This window comes from Megalobrama amblycephala, linkage group LG2 (genome assembly GCF_018812025.1).
Source record: "Megalobrama amblycephala isolate DHTTF-2021 linkage group LG2, ASM1881202v1, whole genome shotgun sequence".
Taxonomy (NCBI): Eukaryota; Metazoa; Chordata; class Actinopteri; order Cypriniformes; family Xenocyprididae; genus Megalobrama; species Megalobrama amblycephala.
In genome coordinates, this window is record NC_063045.1 from 19,011,557 (window position 1) to 19,033,828 (window position 22,272).

At 37.2% G+C, this 22,272-nt stretch overlaps 1 protein-coding gene across 4 annotated transcripts in view; it reads left to right on the forward strand.

Moving 5' to 3' along the window:
* Nucleotides 1-22,272, forward strand: part of frem1b (Fras1 related extracellular matrix 1b) — a 61,929-nt gene that overhangs the window by 4,149 nt on the left and 35,508 nt on the right. For 3 of the 4 annotated variants that reach the window (XM_048164787.1, XM_048164784.1, XM_048164795.1), the window contains exons 2-3: nt 19,143-19,396; nt 19,662-19,820. The gene's annotated coding sequence lies outside the window, so the exon portion shown is untranslated. Of the gene's footprint in view, nt 1-14,222; nt 14,327-19,142; nt 19,397-19,661; nt 19,821-22,272 lie in introns of those variants that run through there. The other variant, XM_048164780.1, reaches the window with a different exon arrangement.

Consider the following 22,272-nt stretch of genomic DNA (forward strand, 5'->3'; position numbering starts at 1 on the left):
TGGTGCACGCACTTAACTCTGAGTCGACTGAACTAACTGAATTCAGCTGTTCTGAAATGGAAAACTCAGAGTTTCCCATTTCAGGGTAAGTCAACTCAGAGTTCAAGTTTTAACCCAAAGTTGGTTGAACCTCCTTATTGAAATGGGCCCCAGGTTAGTCAGCTTTATCATGTGAGGATGCTGCTTGTAACGGATCATTTATAGCCTGTTCTCACAGCAGCTGAAATAATAAAACTTATCATTTTGATGGCGGATTGTAATCCAGAATACACATAGTCACACAATGCTGATGTTGTTAACATTAACAATTTTAGAACAAAGTATAACAACAATAATAATTTGCACGGTTTGATGCGATATGAGCTAAGCGATCGTTAGATTTAATCACCATTGGCAGGCTAATGCTTTTATTGTAGGCTAATGCTTTTCCCCTCAGTCAGAACAAAAGTGGTTAACATGTTACTTGTTCAGATGATATTTTCCGGTGAAAATTCTTATATTGCTCATACTTTCAAGACTACAATCTGTGATTCTCCACACCAGTGTAGTGATTAACAGCAAACATTAGATTCATCTGTGCCGAGGAGCCGTGCAGATGCACAACGCACGTAACGATAACAATTCCGCATATGACTGCAATCGCAGGTTTCAAACAGAGATGGCGACAAAGAGGAAAAATGCCAGACTGAAACTTTAATATCCTAATGATTTTTGGCATAAAAGAAAAATCAATAATTTTGACTCAATGAATTTTGATACAATGTATTGTTGGCTATTGCTACAAATATACCCATGCGATTTATGATTGGTTTTGTGGTCCAGGGTCGCATATTGTGACATAAAACATTGAAAATCAAATACTATGATAGTATTCATTTCAAAGGGCTTCAGCACTGCTGTCAGTGTGGTTTTGAGCGGCTGGTATATGGACTAAGCCCCGATCACAGCGAACAATGTAGTTTTGGCCTTCTCCCTCCTTTGCTATTTAGCATAATTAATTTGATCAGCCTACAGTAAGGCTCAATGCTTTCATGCCTCCTGCCACAGTTAATCATATCCATGTGCTAACTGGACAAATGACAGACTTCACGCTGGACTGGCTGGGACCAAACAATGCAATTAATTTTGTCGTGGTTGGGATCATAACAATAGCTTGCGCTGTTGGTGATGAGTAAAGTATAATTATTAGAAATTTGAATTATTTGTTTATCTAATTTACTGTATATACAATATGTTTGTGTAAAAAAAGCTACTTCGAAGTGTTCGTTTAAATACAATGTTTGCATTTTAATGAATAAGACTTTTCACAACCTGCCCATTAACAAATGTGTTTTTTGTTGTTGTTGTAATGTCAAGGTGGAAAAATAAAATGCATTTAAAAAGGCTTAAAGTACAATTGAATTTCTCTTAAATTCTTAATATCTGGTCAGAAACTCTTTTAAAAGTCATGTCTCAGAAAAGTTCCCAAAGAGTCACGAAATCAAAATATTAAACTTCAAAATGACAAAATGTCTTTTGAGCTAGTTAAAAAGGTGTTTGTTTTTTGCATATTTAATTGGACAGACATTATGTTTTTCATTTTGGAAATGGAGCGCTGTGGAAACATATGTTCACCAAGCCCCAGCAGATGTCCATCGCAGTGCTGCGGCACAAACCCAGAAAAAGCATGCGGGCATCACAAGCACTTTGAGCTAGTGTGCCATGGGCATGCTTTGCTCTGGCTGTAACATCTCCATCCTTGCTCGTTTGAGACATTTACGCTCGACATTTCAAAAAGCGTCCGAACCTCGCCGAATGCGAAATTGTCATCCGATAAGCATGGATGCAGGGGGGAAAATCGGCGAAACAGGAAATATAGGGAAAGCGATGGTGCTTGTATTCACAACATATTCATGCATATGAATAACAGTGGGTGAGAAGGAGAGTCGGCCAGAAAAGAAACAGAATATGGAAGTGTTGCCATCTGCAGTGCGTCTCGTGTTTGGCAGCGCCATCCGCTTACCCCCCTTTCACAGCGAGCGCAGATTAACAGACAAGCAGAGCTGTCTGGCAGTCACACTGGCCTGGTGTAGTGCCGTCCCCCCAAGAGACGGCATTAAAAAAGCCTCTGCACTTTGTGATATTGCCACTGTTCTGAAATAACACCTTTCACAAACCCAAAGGATGGTACATTTCCAAAATCACCTTGCTGCTTTGACAACAAAAGTGCGTTTAAGCTCTCAGATCTGGTGTTCCCTGCAGTCTTTGCTGAGTTATGCAAGTTCCTTCAGTGTCTAAGTTACATACCGATATATTTAGCTAAACAAACCTGCTTTAGTTTGTTTTCGGTCTAGTTGGCTGGTTTTAGCTGCCTGGAGAGCTTCCCTAGCACCTTGTTATCTCAGTGCAGGCCTTCAGGTCTGGTGTCAGACTCAGGTGGTGACTGCTGGAACAGTCTTGGGCTTGAACACCAGGACCAATGCTTAAAGACTGCCACTGCTAGCCTGTAAAGTGATTCTTCTTACATCCAGCCGTCCACTAGGTTTAAATGTTAATAGGTGGCATCACTGTCCAAGATCGGTGTTGAGCTGTAGCCTGAGAAACCTAAGGCCTGAAAAGAAAATGCAGACGAGTTACTAAATATTTAACTGAGCCGTGGCTTAGTGGTTGTTGCATGTTCTGTGGCACATCGAGCCTTGGTACTTCTGTGGGAAATGCAGGTTTGAATCCAGGTTGAGATTTCCTCCCCTCCCTCCTTACTGCATCATTTCCTGTACTTCCTCCACTGATGTATAAATGAAAGTGGCAAATAATATAATTGTGTATATATCTAAAGTTAGTGTAATTTTGGATAATTGCTAAATAATGACTATCTAGTGAGTCCCTAAAGAAAAAATAAGAGGAAAAATGCATTCAAATTCCAAAAATGTTTCTATGCTTTTGCAAGCAAACTCAAAGTTTCTCAGAATAATGCAATACTTTTGCAGAGGAACACAAATCTGGTGATAGAAATAATATGAGGAGGAGGGAAAACACAAAGGTTTTGCATTAGAGCACAATGCTTGTGAGCAAACTCAAAACTGGTTGGAGGAAAAACTATTTTGCAATAAAAGCAAAACTGGAGATAAAAAATAATGAGTTAGAAGGAAAACTATTTAAATGCAATAGCTATAGTGAGCACAAGCTTCTCACAAACGTATTGTGCTCCCTGACAAACTTTGCGTTTGCTTGCAAAAACATAGAAATATAGTTTTTACTCTCTCCTCATATTATTTCTATCACCAGTTTAGCAACACCAATAAAAACATTTGTGCTCACTTGGAAAAGTATTGCATTTCACCGAGAATGCACAAGATTTCCAAGAAAGTGCAAATGTTTTGCGAGTGATTGCAAAAACATTTTTTCCCATCATATTTTTTCCATCACCCTGTCCCTTTAAGTTTCTCCTTGTTAGTAAACATAAAATATGTAGCCATGAGAAAAATGAGAATTTCAGAATCAGTTTTAAAAAATACTTTTCAGTATGGAGCTTCTATAACAAATCATATAATTATCTTCTGGGTTTTAGAACTATGCCTCTATGGCATACAGCACTCATCTGTTTCAATGAAATACATATAATGTGGTTTGTCAAGATTATGTTTGGATAAGGGGATTGCGTTTCAGTGACAAAATCAGTTGTATCGTTACATCTTCTTCTTTAGCTCAAATCATGCTAAGCACCCTATTTTCAGATGGGTCCGTTTTGTTTTTTTTTGTTTTTTAACAGCCATTGATATTTTTTTTTGTTTTTTGTTTTTACCACTAATCTATTTCCTACCTTTTATAATGTCTTAGACTATGATTGTACTTCCATACTCGCAATGATGTACATGACTTGAACATTTTTACCAGAATGAAATTATAAGGCCATTGTCCAGCCACTGTCCATTATTCTGTAAAATACTGTTGGCTCTGTACTGTCATTTATGTTTCAAACTGTGGGAAAAAAGTAGTAGAAACTGGCAGCCACCGAGGGTTGTTTTGGAGTGGTGGTCCATGCCCAGAATGCCCTGCAGTTAACAGTTCAGATCACTTTGGAAAGAGACTGTGTGTACCAGTTTATTTGGCAGTCAGTGCTTCAGTACCATGCTGAATTAGTATGCCTGGTCTGTGAACGATACTCTTAAAATCTAATTTATTCATCATTTTAGTCCAGTTGGACAGTATTATAAGCCACTGTAAGGATTGAAATGTTCCTCCCATTGGCTGGCTGTCACATAATGCTTTGCTGCATGTCTGAATGTCCCTAACGCACGACATAGGTGATTATGGAAGATTAATGGCGAGTAATGGTACGAGGGACTGTGACTGTGTCGCAGGAGGGATGGCTTCATTAGTTACTGCTCTTAATTAGCGTAATTACCCCAAGCTTGTCCTCTTTAAATGTTCAATTATGCGTCTAAACCGCTCCCTCTGCTCACATCGCTCAACATAGTCACGAAGCAAAACTGTGTTTATATTTGGGTCATTACTGCAACGCAGTACCTTTTGAACTTTGCTGCTTTTAGAAATGGGCTTGCATAATAATTTGAGGAAGTCTTTTTATAAAATTACTTTAAAAAAAAATCTGAGCTATTCTCTGGTCATGCTCAAGCACTTAAACTTATAATTATAATTTTATAAATTATAATTTTTATTTAAATGGTTGAATTATTTGAAATGTGTGTTACATACCAAAACAAAGACAATTCCGATGTTTTTTTGTTTAGTTTTTTTTGTTTTGAAAAATGCATTGATGAATTTTACAAGAAAACTACTATTTTGATTTCATGATGACTATAGCATTTTAATTGGGGAAAACAACTAAAATATTTCTTTAAAAATTCCTTTTTCATTTTACAAGTGCTTTGCAGAATTGGTCATTTTATTTACCACTTTATTCACTTAATTGTGATATTATGGCATTATGAAATACAGTAAATTTAACTATAGTATTAGCATAGTAGGAAGGACCTTTTCAAGTAAATGCAGGCCTATTTTTATGAACATCAGCTTAATATGAGCCTGAATTATCAAGGAGCACATTTGCATTTAGCCAAGCTGAAGCAACAACGACTGACGTCAGATATTCTCATACTAATTTTCCGGCTGTTCTACGTTGCGTTCAGACAGATGCTGGGTAATAAGTGGTTAAATTGCATGATTAAGGAGAGCTGTCAGCAGTAATGGGTTAACTTCATTAGTTCATGTTCTTAATTGGTTATGTATTTTTGTAAAGACTCAAATGTCTGCTTTTCTTTCTCTTCGGTTGTGTATGAACATGAACGCTAAAACGTTTACTCTATTTTTCTCTTCCATAACGTGTCCTAGTTCCTCCTGTGTGGAGTTTAAAGATCAGGGCCATTATTGGCCTTTGTGTCTACTCAGGTCATTTGAACCACCTCTTGTCCTTTAACCTAGATGCGTGCATGAAAATATAGCCAAAGGACTCTTTCATACTGGGCATCCAAATTTCAGGCCTGAAATTAGCATAGGCCAGCAGATGCTCTTAGCAAGAGCTCAATGGCCTTTCTGAGGTATTGCCTCAGGAGGAAAAAATAAATTATATTTTTCCCTTTTTTTGGCAAGAACTCTGGAATTTCAAATTTACGTTTGGTCTCAAAAATCCCATTAGGTTTCTTGTCTTGTCTTTATAGTGCCATTGATAGGCTGCTGAAACTCCATCTTGTCACTGAACCCCCAGTTATTTGATATTCAGACTAGACCTGGACATAGAATATCTAGATATCCATGTTTATTCTAGCTCACATTTAGATTTAATATGTTGATGCAATATGAACATGAATAATTCAGGATGCATTAATGAAACATCACAAAAGAAAAACACTATAATTGCGGGCAGTTCTGTAAGATTTTATTTGTTATATTACATTATTGTAATTTTATTTGATTTATTATTTATTTAGTTTAGTTTATGAATGAGGGTCATGGTCTTCTTTTCCACATCAAAATGATTGCCAAAAAAATATTTTAAATAGAATTTAATCATTAAAAAGTATTATACCACATTTACATTAAATGGTTCAAGTGACCTAATTCAATTTTTTTTCCTCCCATGTGGCACGGATCGGATATGACCCACGAACATGTAAGCAGAAAAAAAGCACATGGATTCCTATATTCTCAGATCCGTTTCAGGCCTCATTCATATGTGGAAATAAATTGATAGGAATCGGATACGTGCATTTGCATCGACTGTGTAAGCGGGCAGATCAGATAGTCCCGTCAATGCAAGTCGTACGTCATTGGACGGTGGCGAATGATGTCAGCTCAGATGGACACCAACCATTGGCACCGATCATTGCTATTTTCACCCAGGCTGCAACAAGACCTCTTCTCTTCCCCCCAACCCCCCACCCTTAAAGAGTTGGTTAACCCAAAAATGGAATTTCTGTCATTAAGTACTCACCCTCGTCCCAAACTCATAAGACCTTCATTCATCTTCAGAATACAAATTAGGATATTTTTAATTAAATTCAAGAGCTCTCTGACTATATACACGGCCACATCATAACCAAGGTCAAGAAATGTAAAGACATTGTTAAAATAGCCTATGTGACAGTGGTTCAACCTTAATGTTATGAAGTTACGAGAATACTTTTTGTGCGCAAAAACAAAACAAAAATAATGACTTTATTCAACAATCTCTTCTCCTTCTTGTCAGTCTCCTACACTGATCACATAGTGAACGCAGTGCAGCGCTTCTGTGTCAGTATTGGCTGACACTGTACACGTGAGCAGCACGTCGCATGCGTGTGATTCCTTTGCTGGAGCCGGCCAATAATGAATCAGCATTCTGACTTTGCTGAATAGGTATGGTTCAGAAACCCTCGGATTTCATCAAAAATATGTTCATTTGTTTTCCGAAGATGAATGAAGGTCTTACGAGTTTGGGACGACATGGGGGTGAGTAATTATTGATAGAAATTTCATCTTTGGGTGAACTAACCCTTTACAAGACCTAGGGGGCACAATTATGACAAAAATCATAAATGAAGCTCTAGCGTAAGTTCTGCCGGGAAGACTCAAATGTTACGTCACTTATTAGTTCAGATCTAACCAATCGTTATCTAACGCTTGGAGTATAAAAGATCGGTACTTACACATGTCTGAGTTCGCAGATGCTGACGCCAACTTTCACCTCCATCCCCCCCACCACCACCACCACCAGGATGGTCCATACCTCCCGGGGGTCGGCTACACCCCTGCCTTCATCTTCAGGCGGGAAACGCAAAGTCCACAACCCTCAGGATGTGAGCTATGGACGAGGCCTACACCATAGAACTTATCTTATGATATTTTGCTTGCTGATTGGTAATAAATATCATTTTCATTATCTTGCCTCTCGAGTCTTTCTGGTAGAATTGTCTTTTATTCCCTTGAAATTGTAATTGCGATTATTAATTGCGATTATCACAATTTATATTGAATGATGTTATGAATAGCTTTATACCATTGTTGAAGAAACTGCATGGCATATTTTATATAAAAATAAAAAACAAGCTGAAAACACTCATCCTGAATTATTGCTTTTCTATAGCTTTAAGCCTCAAATGTCAACTGTATATTGGTTTGGTTTCTTTAAATAAAATAATAATAATAATAATAATAATAATAATAATAATGTAGGTTTTGAATGATCTAAGGATGAGAATTTTTCCAGCAAGTTCATTTTGATGAGTAGTTTTGTTTAACCACAATGAACTAAGTACACAACCATATCCATGAATTAATGTGAAGCAGGATTATTGCACAATAATATGACCCATTAGTCAATGAAGATGGGGGCTCATTGACTCCTGCGCATGACTGCGTATTCACCACATGCTGCTGTATTTATTCCTTCTTTCTTTTTTTCTGGTTAGTTTCACCCCTTCATCTTAAATGTATGCAGGTCAGGTCAACCATCCAGTAATTCCACCAAGACCAAAAAAAAAAAAAAAAAAACAGAAAAGAAAAGATGCGACAACCATATGGATGGAACACTGGGGGCTTCGGGCAATGAAGAGGAAGAACCTTCAGCCGGTTCAACCGAACGAAGCAAGCAGGGTCTCGCAGAACCCCTCCTTCTTCCCAAAAGCCTTTTCTTTCCCCATGGTATCTCACCCTGAAGCACTGGAGCTCATGAAGACAGTGCACAGGGAAACAAGGAAGGGGGAGGCAGTGCCTGCCAACAGCAGGTGTTGGTCCATCCTTCAGGGAGCAGGCAGCAGGCTGGGTACTGATGTGTGGCGGAGAGAGGGGGCCTGGCAATCTGGTGCGGAATGGTGGAGCGTCTGGCTAGGCAGATAGAAAAAGGATTCGGGTTCAGATGTTTAGACAGTCCAACACGCCATCAGAATCGCCGTAATCTTGCTTTTTTTAAAATTGCAAGAACATGTTGTCACCTTTGAAGTTTTGTGTCAGGAGAAGGCCAGTGTTTTTTCTTCTTTTTTGGCCCTGGTCACTCTATGCTGGCTCGAGCGCTATCAGGCTTCAGCAGCTCCACTTGAATGCTGCTTCCAACTGGCCATTGCTGCAATCCCATCCTCCTCCTACTGCCTCTAGGTTTGGCGTTTGAGCTAGAAATCGGCCCTTGGCCCCAGTGAAAATTCATGACTTTGTTCTTGTTGTTTCCCTACTTGCCAAATGCTGAGGATATTTGTCATTTTTTTCCCCCAGTTTTTTTTATATTTTTAGATGAATATACTTTATGTAGTGTATAGAGACAACTAAAAGTAAGCTATTCCTAAACAGAGAATTTTCAGAAAAGTGTGAATACTGTGGCTCTGTGACTGTCGGCACAGCAACATTGACCAATTGCATGATTTTAGGGAGGGGATATCAGTTTGATCAAACAATGGTACTGTAGATGGGGGAGTATTTGGGAAACCTGTTTGATAATTTTCATTATTAAATGTTTGATAATAGTCATTATTTTAGCATAATGTTTACATAGTGGCAAATTTATAATCCTACATTTTTAGGCTATAGATTATTTTGCCAAAAAAAAGGCCTTTTTGAAGGTGTGTGAAGACCTGCATCTCTCTCCATATGAAGTATATGAAGATTTGTTCTTCATTTCTTCAGCAGATCCTCTGAATTATTGATTTGGTCATAAAGAGTAATTAAATATCAAGCTTCCTGATAATGCTGAGATTATTGGAACAATTTAGATTCACTGGAGGGCCAGTCATTTAGATTCTTTAAAGGTTCACACAGTATTCTTTTGTGATTATACTGTAATCTTAGAATTATTACATTTTAGGAGGAAAAAAAATAGACAAAAATGCACTATATTTGGCAAATACTTAAGAGTATAGAAATTTAAAATGGACATATAGCTCAGATAATTTGATGTTGTGAGAATTTTATGAAAAATATTTTAGTTCTGCTGAGGATATTTGTTTAACTTTTTATATAGGTTTATATAAACCTATATAAAATCTCCATATCCATTTACATATATTATATATATCTTCCAAGGGTTTTTTTCCCTCCTAGGACTTTTTTCCCAGTGTTAGCACGCTGGGTTTTTCTCCTAGGGGGTTTTTTCCACCCCTGGGAGTCAGCCGACATTGGCTTAATGTAGCACCATCTTGTATATGTTACATATTACCACGCTTGTTTGTACAGCTTATTTTTAACCACTTCCCTTTTTTCTGTGCTTCTAATATGTAAAGCTGCTTTGAAACAATTACCAATTGTAAAAAGCGCTATATAAATAAATTTGACTTGACTTGATAAATATACATAAAAAATTGTCTAAAATTTTTATAAATACATTTCCATCCAAACGTTTGGGGTCAGTAAGATTTTTAAATGTTTTTTGAAATAAGTTTTTATGCTCACCAAGGCTGCACTGATTTGATCAAAAAAAAAAAAACAGTAACATTGTGAAATATTATTACAATTTCAAACAACTGTTTTATATTTGAATATATTTTAAAATGTAATTTATTCCTTTGATGCAAAGCTGAATTTTCAGCATCATTACTCCAGTCTTCAGTGTCACATGATCCTTCAGAAATCATTCTAATTTGCTGATTTGATGCTCAACAAACATTTCTAATTATTATCAATGTTGAAGTTGTGCTCTGTAATTTTTTTTAGATTTTAAGGATTCTTTGGACTCAGGATGTCTTTACTTTTTAAAAATAGATCTAATTTTTATGGGGGTTTGTTTCATGTTAAAATACTTTTTCCTTATCCCAGCTAAATATAAAGAGAGAATTGTAAGTATATCTTAAAATCTATGACTTTTGATTACAGACTTTGCAGTTTGAGGCATTTTTGAGAAGAGACACATAAGGTTACTAGGGTCATTACTGGATTTTTCTGGGCAACAATATAAGACTATTTTTCTTTATGAGAAACAGCTTATTTTAAGATATTACAAAAGGTCTAATTGTTTAAAATTTTCTATCCTATGGGCCTTCTCAAAGTGTGACCACACATGGAGGAAATATTATTTATAAACCATAAGTTACGAAAGAAACAGCTTTGTTCTTTTTGTTGTACGACATCTTTGGCTCCGCTCAAGGCTCAGTGTCATCAAACATTCAGACAAAGGATCTGCACTCAAGACACTGCATGCTATCTCGAGTCATCAACTGAAGACAAGCCATCCGCTCGTTCCAAAATGGCACAGAGAACTAGCTCGGTGTCTTTGGCTTTAGAATTGTTGTGGCTGTCATGTTCAGCAAGAACCATGTGCTGTGTGTAAGACTGCCATATGATGGGGAACCTGTCCAGCTTGAGATGGCTCCTGTCCCATGTGGGCAACCCAACCCCCCTTAGCTATCCCACTTTAGGCTTATAAGTTTTTTTTTTTGTTGTTTATTCTTTTTTTTTCTTTTTTTTGGTACAGCACATTGACACAACAAACAGAATGGGTTTTCACAGTGATTGTGGCCAGGCTGGTTGTGAACAGTGGCTGGCAGCGAACCCACAGTTTGGATCTGGCTGAGAAACGCTGTGTTTGAGGAGCGAAATCTGTTTCCTGTCCGCACAGCTCAAAGCCAGGTCTTCCAACTGAGGCCAATATCTCCGCTCCCATACTGTCCAGCCACATTCACTGCTGTTTCTTATCTCATCCAGGGCCTTGTGTCTACTTACTTGGGGTGTTTCACACGGATGTCCATTTGCAAGCAATACAAATGTACATGGGCTTCCAACATGTCCTATTTATACAATTCCCTGCACCAAGTCTACAACAAAACTTGCGTCTTTGGCAACATCTGCTGTTCGTGCCCAAGTTAGGTTTCATGTATATATAATAGATGTGTTAGCTCCCTAAATGCTCCGTGTGTCAGGCAGCAGCTGACGCCTCAGGTGAACTGTGCAGCAGTCAAATAAAATTATATCCGCTCCACACACCTCTACAAACCGAGAGCGCAGAGACCAAAGCGCTTGGCAGAAGTATGCAAGATGTCTTGTAGTACACAACTAGCGAGTATGGTTGGAACTCGGGAACAAGAGTGGAAAAAATGTGAAATACAAAAATACAACTAAATGTATAATCATTCGTAGGGTTTGTTTTTTTTTTTCTTCAAAAGTCTGTCCAATTAAACTCTATGGTATTTTGACACATTTAGTAGAAGCAGCCAAATTTGTCATATGCCAAAAATGACAGGTTGCGTGACATGCCCTCGTTCTCAAAAATCATAAACAAAACTATGAAATGTAAAAATAAAAACATTTAGACTACATTAAAAAAAGGGTTTTAGAATTGAATGTGTCCTGAAGCAAAAATAAAACCAATGTGTTGTTCCTCTCAAAAGTGATTTTGATTCATTTTAAAAGATTTCGCTTTTTAAATTCAATAATAATGCCAACATTTCTTTAGAAATGTGTTTGTTATATAAAAATTGCTAATTACTATTCTATTACTATTTTTCAAATTAATCTATTTTTATTTGCTTCAGTTTTCAGTTGTTTGTAGTAAAATTATTAAATAAGTTCACTTAATGATCTTTTTTAGTATAATTTACATTGCATTAAATTATTATATATTATAGAGCATTATTATATAAACATGAGTATTGCTCATGGTTAGTTAATACATTACAATAAGGTTCATTTGTTAACATTAGTTAAAGTGTTACCAAAATCTTCTTTCTTATTTGCATTTTTTCTTTCTCTTTTGGCAACCAGCCCACCAGAAATTTGACATTATCATTTATATATTTGGCTTATAAAATTCATTAGCTCTAGGCAAGACTTCAGAATTAAATAGTGTAATGCAAGGTGGGGACCTGGGACATAAATTAATATATTAATCGTACAGATCAAATCATTGTCCTCTTATTTGCATTTCTGAAATGCTAGCCTACTTTAAGCAGATTTAAATTACAAATACCATAAATCCAAACCTTCATGCATTTTAAAGAACTTAGTTGTCAACTGAGTTGCTTCCTTGTTTATTTAATCAGAGTCGGACTATAATAGACGGTCTGAATAAATGAAGCACAATCGCTAGGATTCATCCTGCTGCATTGCCAGTGAGGTCCAGCAGAGGGAATCCAAATGCAAAACACCTTAATCGAGGTGTGTTCAGAGACTTTAAATCGTCTCCAATATAGTAGAAAACAAAAATGAATAAAAGCTGTATTGTTTTTAAACTCAAATCATGATCTTAAATGTCGCATTTAATTTTAATATATAAAATTACTGTCAAATGTTTTGTATTAAAAACAAGACTAAAAGAGACATTTTTGACTGACACCCTGTCCATGCACATGCGATCGTATAAGGTTGCTGTTGTCCCCCTTGTTCTAGCATCAGTCAAAACCTCTTTGCATATGAGACCTCCAGGTTACTTGTATATTTTTTGATGTACAGTCAACATGTAATTGATTAAATTAACAGAAACATTTGCATAATTGAGTGGCTTTTATTCTGTATTTCTTATAGGACTTCAGCTAGGCCCAGAGCACATCCTTAGTGTGTGTGTGGGTGCGTGTCAGTGGCCGGTCAGTCATTCAGGCTGTATCTGCTGTCACCTCACATCAGACTCACTCTCTCTGACAGGCGGTATTCAAAACAGGGCGTCTGGACAATGGCCCGAGCTGTCAGAGGAGATGGCAGCGTTCGCTGGGAGGGAGACAGCGACGGGGGTCACTGAAAATGTATGCAAATTTGACATTTCTTGACTCATTTGCATACATGGCCTTCAAATCAGACTGTTTATTTATTTACTTAACCCCGAGTGTTCATAATCATAGGAGTTGTACAATGTATACAACATGTAACTAGGAATTACTGACATATTATTTGTAGCACATATTCGCAGTGGTGACTTAGAACTGTCTCTCTAAGCCAAAGTCTCGAGTTCATCCTTTCTAGGTCATTTGAAGACAAATATTTCATAGATTGCAGTTACATAATATAGAGAGATATCAATCCCAGCTAACAAATTTATGTTCTAAAAATCAGTTTCAACATTATTGATGAATGGACCTTTTTTGTGACCGCACCTTAATGTACTGAATTATAACAATTAACAAAGATACTTGCATTTTGTCTTGGATATCTTTACACATTATCAGTCTTTTAAGTGTATCAACTTTATTTTTTTTCCTTTTATTGAGGGTGAAATACTAAAGAACAGATACTTACAGATACCAAAATATTATATTAGATATATCCCAGTAGGTGGGCATGAACATGGAAAATGAAAGAAAAAAAAAATGTTAGGGGAGTAATGGCTTTTGATGATCTTGCATTTTTGAGCATGTGACGTATTCTGGTTGTACTGTCTGCATAAGACTGTCCTCGCTGTTTTAATCAGAATGAGTCAGCCTCCTTTCTCTACATGGACAGCATAACATAAGATGCATTTACATTCTGATTGTACGCAAATACACAAGCCACTTGACACCTTGAGACACCCAGCGTCTGGACAGAGATAGCGACTAGGTCACCCAGGCTTGGCAGGCCCAGGCTTGGCTCTCCCACACAATCTGTGCTTGTGGTTTTGGCAGGTCCTCCTACTCCTCCTCCCCTCCCCACCCAGACCCCCTCTTTGCCAGGGCTATGTGTGCTGATCTGAAGTGCCTACCATCCTCCGTCGTCTCCAACTGAAGATTACACACCTGTCTGGCATGCGCGAACAGCCAGGGACAGAGGCAGAGTCATGCGGATGGCAGCCAGCCCTGCTCCCCTGTCCCAGACCGCTCTGATGTCAGCTGGCTGTGAAAGGGAAGGGGCCTTGTACTGACCAGAGACTGTGATTAAGCATGAACTGGGATGTGGCCAGAGCTCTGGACCCACGCCACGCTGCCCTTGTCTGCGTGAGCCACCCCTCCAAGATTCTCCAGCCCTGGTGAGAGCAAATCTGCAACAAAAAGAAAGTGAGAGATTGCATTGGTTTATTTATAAACTGTAGATGTGTAACTTGTGGATAATTGGATTTCCTTTTTATTGAAATGTATGCAATTATGTCCATAATACTGATGATTTTTGTTTAAATTTTTACCTATTTGTGTACTACATCGGTAAATGTAATCTATGAAAACAAACCTACTACTCTACAGTCTAGATTCTTAAAATGTTTCTTTGCATACAATTAGTATAAGGCCTCTCTGCCTATATTTTCATCCAGTTTCGGAGACAAAGTTTAATGCACGTTATCTAAGATTTATTCTAACAAGTTTCAAAAAACAAAGGAGGAAGCTTCCGTCCTCTTTAGGCAGTAAATGATGAGGCATGACGCTAGGACTGTGGCCAAGTTTACTCCAGCCATTCTCTCTAATGCAAAGTTACTGTGCTGCTGCTTCAGCGCGCACTAGAGGAGACACGCAGCTACTGTAGCCGCTGGTAAATCTGCGTGGCTGTCACATCGGACCTCTATCCAGAACAAAACACATGACTTATGCTGCATCTTTCGCCAATTCGACGTATAGTTGAACGCAAATAAGACCAAGAACTACACCCTTTCCAAATGAAGTGATAAAAGAAACACCAGTGATAAAAACAAATAACATTCTCCTTTTTTAACCGTATATGACAAAATTTTATTGTAAATGTCTATGAAATCTTTCACTGATGGGCAATGTCTTTATAACAATGTCTCGAACATTATTTTAAAGGCACATTCAATCATTTTTTATGTTTAACTGGAAATTTATTTACACTGACACCCTTTTTTACAGATGCCGTTATAGAAATACGCTATTCAGTCAGCCATTACTGATTTATTTCATGAGTAATAACATGGGGTTAACAAGAAGTGAAATTCATTCAGCTGATCAATGAGATGATCCACTCCATGTAGAGTAAAATTATTAGGCTAATATGATAAGTCTTCATTTGTTTTTCCAAATTTTTTTTTTTTTTTTTTTTTAATTGAGGGCGGGAAATTACTCTCTACACCTTAAAGGGATAGTTCACCCAAAAATGAAAATTTGATGTTTATCTGCTTACCCCCAGGGCATCCAAGATGTAGGTGACTTTGTTTCTTCAGTAGAACACAAATGAAGATTTTTAACTCCAACCGCTGCAGTCTGTCAGTCAAATAATAGGAGTGAATGGGAACTTCTACTATGAGAGTAAATAAAACTTGCTTAGACAAATCCAAATTAAACCCTGCGGCTCGTGACGACACATTGATGTCTTAAGACACGAAACGATCGGTTTGTGTGAGAAACCGAACAGTATTTATATCATTTTTTACCTCTAATACACCACTACGTCCAACTGCGTTCAGCACTCTGTTAGTGAGGTCTGATCGCGCTCTGACAATGGAAGTGATCTCTCACACTCATTGAAGTATAAGCGCAAGACATCACTGTCGTTGTCAGAGTGCGATCAGACCTCACTAACAGAGTGCTGAACGCAGTTGGACATAGTGGTGTATTAGAGGTGAAAATGATATAAATACTCTTCGGTTTCTTGTCTAAGCAAGTTTTATTTACTCTTATAGAAGTTCCCATTCACTCCCATGATTTGACTGACAGATGGCAGCGGTTGCAGTTAAAAATCATCATTTGTGTTCTACTGAAGAAATAAAGTCACCTACATCTTGGATGCCCTGGGGGTAAGCAGATAAACATCAAATTTTCATTTTTGGGTGAACTATCCCTTTAATCAAGACATTTTAGCAAGTATTTTATCTTTCATTAATTTCCATTTATGTTCAATTGAAATGTTGTTTTAGTGAATTTCTTCAGAGTAAAGCGGTCCCAATCTAGAGCCCTGAGGCATCTCATGGGCTTTGATATAGAGCTACATTGCCAGCAGTCATCTGCTCGTGTCTCACTTTAACAAATCCTCTCACCTTCCCAAAACGCCCCTCACCCATACTGATTGGCCTGCATACACTATTCATGAGATCCATAACTGAGAAAACTTAATCTCCCTGTACATTAATTACATTTATCCAAATATGAATGTGCCACAGAATGGATGTTGGGGGTTGTTGTTGTTGTTGTTATCTGGTGGGGTTATAGTTCATTTCAAATGAAAGAGGTGGATGCAGGGTGCGTACCCCATCTTAACCCTCCAGCACTGGATGCACCGTCGACCCGCTTTTTCATTTCATGTGGAAAAACAAACTAATTACGTGGAAATATGATAATGTATTGTGCTAGAGGAGTCGCCTACGACTCTCATTAAGAGTCCATGCAACCCTACTTGTTTCCTTGCTCTAATCCACCTATCTCTCTCTCACTTTCTCTCTCTCTTCATCCACTCATCTACCATGCGTTATTTCTCCTAGGGAGTGTTGCCCTTTCACGAGCCATGAACATTAGTGACCAGTCTGGGGCACTTTGCATCAAAGTCAGCTTCATTTGCATAATCGTAGGATTAATCCCTTTTTACTGCCAGTGATGGTCAACATCTCCCATGATTCCTCAAGACCACTGCCCCCTCTCCCCACTTCCCAAAATTCTCACATAGCTCTCCTAATACCCAGAATGAAGCAGAATCCCTTACCTGATACCTCGGGGAAGACTGTGGGCGCAGCCCCTCTACAGATTTACTCTTCATTTATCCCTGATCCCTCTGTCCTTACATGATGAAATCACATATGATTCATCAGTGCTCATCACATTTGACAAGTCCTCACTGCAGGAACTTGTCAGTTATCCTCTGGTGGCCTGTTGAGTTGCTCTCACACTCTAGGCTTGTCTCAGAGCAACCCCTATAAGATCCCACAATCCCCAGGTGGGCGTTAGCATTCAAAGGGCCCCATTTAGCAATAATAGTACAAGTGGTACAAGTCTTAAAATTAAAGGTTCTAAAAGAGGGCTTTCACAGCAATGCCATAGAATAACCATTTTTGGTTCCCCAAAGATCTTTTAAGTGAACTTTTTTCACAGAACTATTTTTTCTTAGTGTGAAGAACACTTCAATAATCTAAAGAAGCTTTTTCGACTGTTAAAAACCTTTTGTGCAATGAAAACGTTCTATGGATGTTGAAGGCTCTTCATGTAACCATGAAGAATAAATAGTTTTTATTTTTAAAAATGTAATGTGGCTGTAATGGAAATACCATGGTAATTTAATATATGCCACAACTATAGTATTTCTATGATAATGTACCATTCAAAAGTTTGGGGTCAGTAAGATTTTTTTTTAAAGGTGCCCTAGAATTAAAAATTGAATTTACCTTGGCATAGTTAAATAACAAAAGTTCAGTACATGGAAATGACATACAGTGAGTCTCAAACTCCATTGTTTCCTCCTCCTTATATAAATCTCATTTGTTTAAAAGACCGAAGAACAGGCGAATCTCAACATAACACCGACTGTTACGTAACAGTCGGGATCATTAATATGTACGCCCCCAATATTTACATATGCCAGCCCATGTTCAAGGCATTAGACAAGGGCAGATGGAGCGATAATAACTGACATGATCCATGATATCATGATATTTTTAGTGATATTTGTAAATTGTCTTTCTAAATGTTTTGTTAGCATGTTGCTAATGTACTGTTAAATGTGGTTAAAGTTACCATCGTTTCTTACTGTATTCACGGAGACAAGACTGTTGTTATTTTCATTTTTTAAACACTTGCAGTCTGTATAATTCATAAACACAACTTCATTCTTTATAAATCTCTCCAACAGTGTGTAATGTTAGTTTTAGCCACAGAGCACCATCAAACTCATTCAGAGTCAAATGTAAACATCCAAATAAATACTATACTTACACGATTAGACATACTGCATGACGAACACTTTGTAAAGATCCATTTTGAGGGTTATATTAGCTGTGTGAACTTTGTTTATGCTGTTTAAGGCAAGCGCGAGCTCGGGGGGCGGGTAGCACGAGAATTTAAAGGGGCCGCAGCCTGAATCGGTGCATAGTTAATGATGCCCCAAAATAGGCAGTTAAAAAAATGAATACAAAAAATCTATGGGGTATTTTGAGCTGAAACTTCACAGACACATTCAGGGGACACCTTAGACTTATATTACATCTTTTGAAAACATGTTCTACGGCACCTTTAAAGTGAATACTTTTATTCAGCAAGCATGCATTAAATTGTTTAAAAGTGACATTAAGGACATTTGCAAAAGATTTTCATTTCTAATAAATGCTGTTCTTTTGAACTTTCTAATTATCAAAGAATCATGAAAAAATAATTATCACAATTATCACAAAAATATTAGCCAGAAAAACTGTTTTCAACATTGATAATAATAAGAAATGTTTCTTGAGCAGCAAATCAGCATGTTAAAATGATTTCTGAAGGATCATATGACACTGAAGACTGGAGTAATGATGCTGAAAATTCAGCTTTACCATCACAGGAATAAATTACATAAAAATCATTTATTTTGAATTGTGAAAATATTCTTTTAAAAACATTAGAAAAAATTCTACTGACATCAAATGGAATGGTGGTGTATATATCTCAAAAAAAAGAAAAAGAAAAAAGTATTACCATACTACAGTAAATGCCAAAAAAAAAAAACATGGTATTACAATGCTAACATGCTCAAAAACATTATATTAGCATGTAGCTTTTTGTTAGTTAGGGTTATTAAAACATTACTCTGGCACTAGTATGCTAATTAATCTCAGGCATTTCCATCATATCAGAAATAACAGAGTAAACTTTATAAACTTGTTAATTAAAACTTTTTGGTTTTAATTAAGCACCTCTCAATTTGTTTATTGTATCTAGCTCCAACAAGAAATATCGTTGACAAGATCTGTAAGGAAGTGAGGAAAACCACAAAGACGGCATTATCTGTTCACAACTGGCAAAGCTGGTGCAGTGAAATGGCTGCCATTGGGCTTCAGGGTCAGATACTATGCCAGCATCACCAATCCTACTACTGTTGATTAGCTGAACAAATAAGGAATATCACCTTATTTGATCCTGTGATCGTGAGGTGTTAAATCAACATCCTCATCCTCCCAGTCTCCAGTGATATTGTAAGTATTACCTGTTAATTAAAAAAGTTCTTCCTACAGTGCGATGATTAAAGTGATTCTCTTGTGCCAACTTCTCACACTGTTGGTACTTTATTGATCAAAACTCCCTTTAAACACAATAATCATTGCACATTACTGTGCTAGTATGGGATGTTGTCACATATATGTAATGTAGAAAACCATTTATGTAGATTTTCATAAATAACAATTAGCCAGTTGTCTGTAAGCTTCTCTGCACATGCTAACCAAATGTTATTTTTTTCAGCTCACTGGGCTTGCATTTCCCGAATCAATGGTCAAGAAGCTACATTAACTTGGTTCCAGACAAAAAGTCAAGGCCCAAATATGACAGATGCCCAAGGCCAAGGTGGGCACTCGGCCAGTGCCGCTACTGTGAAAGGGTAGCAGTCAGAACATATCAGGAGTGAGTGGACACTTCAAATGGCATTAAAACTAAAGCGTATACAAGTTCCTGGCATCCTCTCAATTCTGTGACAGTGTCAAACATATTCGCAAAGATGAGACTGTAAAATAAAGCCACTGTTTCTTACGCTGTCATAAAGACTGCAGAAAGTTAAGCCATTTTTGAGGGGATTAATAAATAATACATATTCAAAGCTTGTTTTTAGCTCCAATGCTAATACTAACTAGGGTCCACTTTCTGTAACTGGGTTCACATGTAATAACTTCACAACATTTTGCAGATTTGAAATGCAATCAGTCACAAATTTTTACATGTCCCCTGATCCTTACTCTTACCTCAGAGTTTTATCTGAAATTAGCTCAGGAAATATGGGTGTTGTTTTAGTATTATTTATATACTATTATGCAGTAGTATTTATTAATATTTTTATCATTTTCGTTTTAATTACTTTAAGTTTTAGTGATCTTATGTGCTTTTGTAATTTTATTTTTTTCTATATATTTTAATTTATTTCTATTTCTATTTTATTTTATATTTTATTACAGTTAGTTGCAAAGGCAACATTTCTAATTTTCAAAGTCAAAATATTCATCTGATAATTATATTTTATTTTATTTTAGCTTTATTTCAATTACTCTGAACGATTTTTAATAATTTTGGTTAACAATAACACTGCTGCATATTAAATTTGGACCTATTACTATGGGGAAAAAATGCTGCAGAACAGATTTAGCTTCTTCTTTTATATTTTTATTTTAGTTATAGTTTGTTTGGTATGCGCTTTTTTTATATTTTAATATAGCTTTAATTTAATTTTTGTTTTATTTTTTGTTTAGTTTGAGTGATTTTAGTACGTCAACATAAACATATTTCAGTTAGATGTCAAGATATTTCATTTCATTTAAGTCAATTTTTTTTTTCATGTAATATTTATATTTCATTTTATTTCAAAATGATTTTTAAAGGGTTAGTTCACCCAAAAATGAAAATTCTGTCATTAATTACTCACCCTCATGTCGTTCCAAACCTGTAAGACCTACGTTGTAGACACTTCTTAGTAGACAAGCAGCGCTTCCAGGTTCTATGCCAGAACACCGGCTCATTATTGGCCGGCTCCTGCGTCAGCATCACATGCATGGATTGTGCTGCTCACGTGAACAGCGTTGGCCAATACTGAGTCGGCGTTCTGACGTAGAACGCGGAAGCGTTGCACTGTGTTTACTACGTCAACTTTGTAGGGGAGTGACAGGGAAGAGTAGAGATTGTAGAATAAAGTCGTTATTAGGGCCTGAGCACCGATGGTGTGAGGACCTTATTGTAATTGCTCAGTCAGCTATTCTTCTTCTCCGAAATGATTCGCATTTTTGAGGGCCTAAACATGCTCGAAAACTCATGAAACTTTGCACACGTGTCAGAAGTGGTGAAAGTTTACGTCTGATATGGGTTTCAGAATTAGGTGTGCCAAAATGGCTCGATAGCACCACCTACAAAATTTCAATTAAGCGCCCTTCGCACTATGTTTCACGTACAGGTATGAAATTGGGTAGACATATGTAACAGCACAATACCTACAAAAAAGCCCCAGGTGCAAAATCTGTAAACCCAACAAGAAGTGAGATATTTTGAGTATTCTCTGCAAAATTTTTGCAGTTTTTGCCATTTCCAGATGTTGTACTTTACGAACTCCTCCTAGAGCTCCTAGAGCTTAGAGTTTTCGCTGAAGGGCGTGTCCATGGTGGCCTGACAAAATTCAATGTTTTGCCATGAAACAGGAAGTTGTTGTAACTTGGGTATACAATGTCGGATCTGCCCCAAACTTCACATTTTATTAGAGTCCTGGCCTGAAGACATTTACATGGCAATATTCAGTTACAGTCATAGCGCCACCTGCGGGCAACAGGAAATGTCATGTTTTACACTGTGATTAACTCCTTATAGAGATGTAACCAGAACCACATCATATTTGGTCAGTCTAATCTTAAGGCCTTAGCGATGATAAATTGCAAAATTTATTCATTGAAGGGCGTGTCCATGGCGGCCTGACAAAGTCTGATGTTTTACCATGAAAGAGGAAGCTTTTGTAACTCAGGCATACAGTGTCCGATCTGCCCCAAACTTCACGTTTGATAAGAAACCTGGCCTAAAGACATCTACTTGACAATATTCAGTTAGTCATAGCGCCACCTGCTGGCAACAGGAAATGGTGCTTTACACAGTAATTCACTCCCAGAAACACATTTCCATATGCCACGAAGTATCAACAGAGGTGGGTAGAGTATCCAAAAACTGTACTCAAGTAAAAGTACAAGTAGGCTACTTATAGAAATATTTACTCAAAGTAAAAGTGAAAGTAACAATCCTAATAGTTACTTGAGTAAAAGTAAAAAAGTATCCAATAAAAATCTTACTCAAGTAGCTCGTTACTAGTTACTTTTATGTTATATATATATAT